Genomic DNA, 5,848 nt, shown 5'->3' with positions numbered 1-5,848 from the left:
GGGGGAGTTGGTCAAACTGTAAAAAGAGTTGGAGAAACAAACAGAAAGATATGCCTCGGTCCCTGGATCCCATAATAGAAAACAATAAAAAAAAAACAACTTCTGCACTCCGGAGAAGACGGCGGAAAGGGAAGAAATTGGAAACATCTACAGATGCATTTTCATGCATAAAAACATAAGCATCTTAGTCAACCTTCCTTAGTGCCAGGCCAAGTGGTCCTTTATCCTGGCAGATTGCATTATGTGTCAAGATTGAATTATGATGATAAAGTGTCCCTTCTAAAACCACCAGACACTGGAGCTTTTTGCCATAAGAGATTGTGGTATTTTTCAACCTGGCCCAGCTACAAGCACGTGGGTTATGGATGCCGCAATTAGAGACCAGCCTCCCAAGGAAACTCAGAGCTGTCAGTTGTGCGGGGGCCCTCTCGCCTGCATCTGGGATCCTGCATGACCTTCTTACCCCATCCCCTGGCACAGCATTGAACGGCAGGAAGTCACACTCTGGTGAATCCACCCGAGCACAGTCGATTCTCATGTTTGTAGAGCTGTGAGCTCCAGAGAGCCTTCAGGAGCCTGGGTGGCATAGCGGTTACTCCTTGGGCTGTTAACCGCAAGGTCAGCAGTTTAAAACTCTGCAGGAGAAAGAGGAGGCTTGCTGCTCCCATAAAGAGGTACACTCACAGAAACTCACAGGGGGAGCTCTACCCCGGTGCTGTAGGGTCCCTCAGCTCAACCGCAGGATGTTTGATTTTGTTTTCCCTGCAAGAATCAGGGAGTATGTCAGCAGCAAAGATCAGAGCCGGTTCTAGCATTGGTTTAATTTTCCTTTTTGCTAAAAGAAAGAAATCAGCAAGCTGCCTTCATCAGAGGTTTGAAAGGGAAGATGGGAAACACGAGCAGCTGTGTGGGAGATCCAGAAACTCACAAAGCACAGACAAAATCGGGCACTGACTCCACTCTTTCAGTGTACAGGAATCAACCTCAGCAAGCAAGTGACCAAAGCCACCTATGTGTCCAAGTGAAGAGCTAACACATGGGAATTTGGATCTCAGACATGCTCATTTTCATTTCATGAGTTGCCATTTAAGTTCTGAAATCAGAATGCACCTTGCCATGACCGGGGTCAGGAGCGCTTGGCCAGAGTGTCACGGCACAGTGTGGCACAGACAGTGCCTGCGTGGTCGAAGGCAGCGGGGTTCAGTGGCAGCATCTCACCCTCCCGGGAGGAAACAGGGTTCAGTTCCAGGCCAGCACCTGGCAGGAGCAGCCACCGCCCATCTGGGTGTGGAGGTCTTTCTGTTGCTGTGATGCTGAGCGTGTTTCCAAAGAGCTTCCAACGGAAGACAAAGAGCAGGTGGCGGGGGTGGGGGTAGGGGTGGAGGGGAGAGCAGGGAGATCCTGTTGGTCCCTCTACCACTAAAAATAGATCAAACAATGAGAACGCCACTTATCACAATACTCTAATTCCCAGGAATTCTAGGGGGTGCAGGATGAGAGAGTTTCATTCCACTGCGCATGGGGTCGACATACACTAAGGACCAACTTGACAGTAGCTGACAGCAAGGCTACACAGGCATCCCCTGAGGGGGATGGCTCAGAAAGGAAGGTGCTGGAGATAACAGTGGAGCAACTGTGGAGCAGTGCTACCTCAACAGCGCTCTATGGCAGAGCAGGCGAGTCTCTGCAGCAAAACAGGAGCACTGAAGATTCTGAACAAAGAGTCAGACGCTGAACCTGAAGATGCACAAGTACCTTAACCACTGAAACCATTGTTTCATTGATAGGCTTTTTACATACACACACACGGTATACCTGAAAATAATCAATGCCAAATTAAGTTAAAGATCTCTGCGATGCATGCAATAAAGAAATCCCTTTGCTACAAATTGCGGGATCCTCATAACTGGACCGATAGACAGCATCTTCATAAGTAGAGAAAAGACTGAAATTGTCAGGGATCTCATGCCACTTGTCAGCCACGATCAGTGCTCATGGAAGCAGCAGTCAAAAATCAATGACACCTTGCACTGGATGGATCTGCAGCACCAGCCCTCTCTAAAATGTGATAGGCCCGAAGGTGCACCCGTGTCATCTTCAGGCACCTCATGGATGTGAAGCCTGGACCCCGAATGAGGACGCTGGACAAGCCTGGATGCACTTGATTAGGGTGCTGGCTTGATTGTCGTGAAAGTACCACGGCAGCCAGAAGGACAAACAAACCTGTCTTGAAAGAATTACAGCCAGAGGGTTCTTGAGATCAAGAATGGCAAGACTTCATCTGGCATTCTTCAGACACATTATCCGAAAAGACCAATCCCAGAGAAAGGACATCGTGCCTGGTAAATGGAGGTGATGGTTAAAAACGACCCTCACTAGACGGATTGGCTCAGTGGCTGCCACAGTGGGCTCAAGCATGATCATTATGACGATGGTACAGAACGGAGCAGTGTTTTGTGCTGTTGTACATACAGTACATGTACATCAGAACCAACTGGAAGGCATCTAACAACAACACAACAACAAACACTGTGGGAATGTAATCTTCTTGAATGCTACCTAAAGCCTTGAACTATGTAGAGTCTAGAGTTCCATGAACAACGACCTTTGCATGACATGGAATGGTTTAATTAACCACTCTGAGCCTCAGTTTTCCCTTCGGAAAAGAGGGACTAGTCGGCCCACCTTCCATAGAGTGGTTACGCTTCGGGCTGCAATCCAAAAGGTCAGCAGGTTGAAACCACCAGTAGCCCCACAGAAGAAAGACAAGGCTTCCTAGTCCTGGAAAGAGCTCCCGTCTCAGGAACCCACAGGGGCAGTTCTACCCTCTCCTACAGGCTGTTATGAGTCACCACTGACTCGATGGCAGTGCATGTGGGTTTGCGTTTTCCAGGGAGATGGGCGCTGACGGAGCAAGCACCGGGAGTTCACAGAAGCGGGTGCTGCACACACCTGGTCTCAGCCAATGGGAGTCACTCTCGTGCTCTAGTTGCTGACCGACTTTAATAATCTGGCCAATTCCACACTATCCAAACCCACTGCCATCACGTCAACGCCAGCCCACAGCAAAGCCACAGTAGAGGGACCACCGAACCAAAACAAACCAGGAAGAAGGAGCTGAAAGCCAGTGGAGCTGTGGGTGACCATCGGCGAAGCGGACACCCTGCAATGCTGAGTTGCGTCTAGCGTTGTACTCAGGACAGAAGAGTGGCATCAACTATTCTTTCCATCAACTGCCACTCCACAAGACGAGGAAAGAATGCCTGAGTTCTTGAGAGAAGTAGCCCTGGTGGCACTGTGGGCTAAGCATTGGGTTCTTAACCGACAGGTCAGTGGTCCAAAGCGACCAGCCACTCTGCGGGATGATGGGGAGGCAGGAGCATGGGGTGACCAGGGTGGGAGGGCGGGGATTGGGGAGGTGTGGAGCAAGATGAGCCCGTCAGCTTCAATGCAGACTCACAACCTCAGAAGCCCTGAGGCGCGCTCCCAGCCTGTGCTAGGGCTCTGTGAGTTGACACCAATTGTACAACAGTAGACTAGCCTCCCACTCCCACTTGACATGAAGTCAATTCCAACCGACTCCTAGTGACTCCACAGGACATGGTAGAACTGCCCCGGCGTTGACTCTTCAGGGGAGCAGAGAGCTCCCCTAATGGTGGGTTTGCACCAGACTCTGCAGTTAGCAGCCTTGTGGACAATTTTTCTCCTAAGGTGATAATATTTTTTTAAATCATTTTATTGGGGGCTCGTACAATTCTTATCACAATCCCGACATACATCCATTGTGTCAAGCACTTATGTACATTTGTTGCCATCATCATTCTCAAAACATTTGCCTTATACTTGAGACCGTAACGTCAGCTGCTCATTTTCCCCCCTCCCTCTCCACTCCCCCTTCCCTCATGAACCCTTCATAATTCATAAATTATTATTATTTTGTCATATGTTACACTGTCTGACGTCTCCCCCTGCCCTCTTTTCTGCTGTCTATCCCCCAGGGAGGAGGCTATATGTAGATTCTTGTAGTCGGTTCCCCCTTTCTACCCCACACTCCCTCCACCCTCCAGGTATCGCCATTCTCACCACTGGTCCCGAAGGGGTCATCTGTCCTTGATTCCCTGTGTTTCCAGCTGCTATCTGTACCAATGTACATCCTCTGGTCCAGCCAGATTTGCAAGGTAGAATTGGGATAATGATAGTGGGGGGAGGGGGGGAGAGGAAGCATTCAAGAAATAGAGCAAAGTTATATGTTTCATCGTTGCTACCCTGCATCCTGACTGGCTCATCTCCTCCCCACAACCCTTCAGTAAGGGGGTGTCCCATTGCCTACCAATGGGCTTTGAATCTCCACTCTGCACTCACCCACATTTACAATGATATGATTTTTTGTTCTTTGATGCTTGATACCTGATCCCTTCAACAGCTCGTGGTCACACAGGCTGGTGTGCTTCGTCCCTGTGGGCTTTGTTGCTTCTCAATTAGATGGTTGCTTGTTTATCTTCAAGCCTTTAAGACCCCAGACGCTATATCTTTTGATAGCCGGGCACCATCAGCTTTCTTTCCCACATTTGCTTATGTACACGCTTGTCTTCAGTGATCGTATCAGGAAGGTGGGCACCCACTGATATGATTTTTAGTTCTTTGATGTCTGATAACTGGTCCCTTCTACACCTCGTGGTCAGACAGGCTGGTGTGCTTCTTCCATGTGGGCTTTGATGCTTCTCAGCTAGATGGCCACTTGTTTATCTTCAAGCCTTTAAGACCCCAGACGTTATATCTTAGCCGGGCACCATCAGCTTTCTTAACCACATTTGCTTATGCACCCATTTGTCTTCAGCAATCGTGTCAGGAAGGTGTACATCCTGGAACGCCAATTTAATAGAACAATGTGTTCTTGCATTGAATAAGTGCTTGAGTGGAGGTCCCATGCCCATCTGCTGCATTAATACTAAACCTATAAAGACAATAGTTTTAAAGACCCTTTTGATCATCAGAAATGAGCTAAAATGTTGACATGTTCTAAAATTAAAAGATGACCCACCCAAGAGTTCTTTTTGCTCAATTCCAGAAGCCTTTCTTTAAATTTTTTTTAAAAAGGGAAATGGACAACCTCTAATCTCAACTAAAAGATCCTTAAAATAGCTTGCCTTTGATTTGATTTTTCCTTTTTGGTCAGTGGTGAAACAAACTACCTGCAGGCTTCCAGCAGTGCTGGTTGCCTGCCCCTTATAAGTCTTTCCCTGCCCAACTCCTCACCAGGATGGTGTGGAAATCTCCCTTCTGCCCGGTTGAGGGAGTGGCATCATGATGCAGAAGAGGATGAGGTAGACAATTTATGCCTTAAGAGATGCACAGCCTTGCCCTCCTGAAAAGCAAAATAGCTGGCCAGAGAGAAAGAGAGAAATAAAAATGGACAGTACAAGGACAACCGGGCAATAGCAGTGCCTTCTTAGATGCATGGTATCTTACTGCAGGGCTATAATCTGGTCACTTCAGGCCAGGGTGCACCTCAAACAAAGAAAACAACAGTTCTAATGCTCAGGAGGGGGCAGGTAGAAAAAATTGCATTTACATAATCAGAATAAGTGTAAAAGATATATGTATTACAGACCCATGGACAAGCGAATTGATTAAGCAATAAGTCAGCGCTATTAGTCTTTACCTTAAAATGTTCTTCCTTTAGTCAATGAAAGTAGGCCTCTGGGGATTGTCTTGCGGTTGCAGAAAATTCACAAAACCCATTATTTCAGACTGTTTGCTGTTGTGTATCTTTGCAAATAAACATCGTGTGTGTCCCAACCAAAGCTCATGCCATTGTGGCTCACCTAAAGCCTAGACCACGGCCCTA

Source organism: Echinops telfairi, unplaced genomic scaffold, assembly GCF_000313985.2.
Source record: "Echinops telfairi isolate 266 unplaced genomic scaffold, ASM31398v2 ScPeMD7_7400;HRSCAF=8409, whole genome shotgun sequence".
Lineage (NCBI taxonomy): Eukaryota > Metazoa > Chordata > Mammalia > Afrosoricida > Tenrecidae > Echinops > Echinops telfairi.
The sequence above is the reverse complement of the archived record's forward strand: the minus strand, read 5'-3'. Positions refer to the sequence as shown.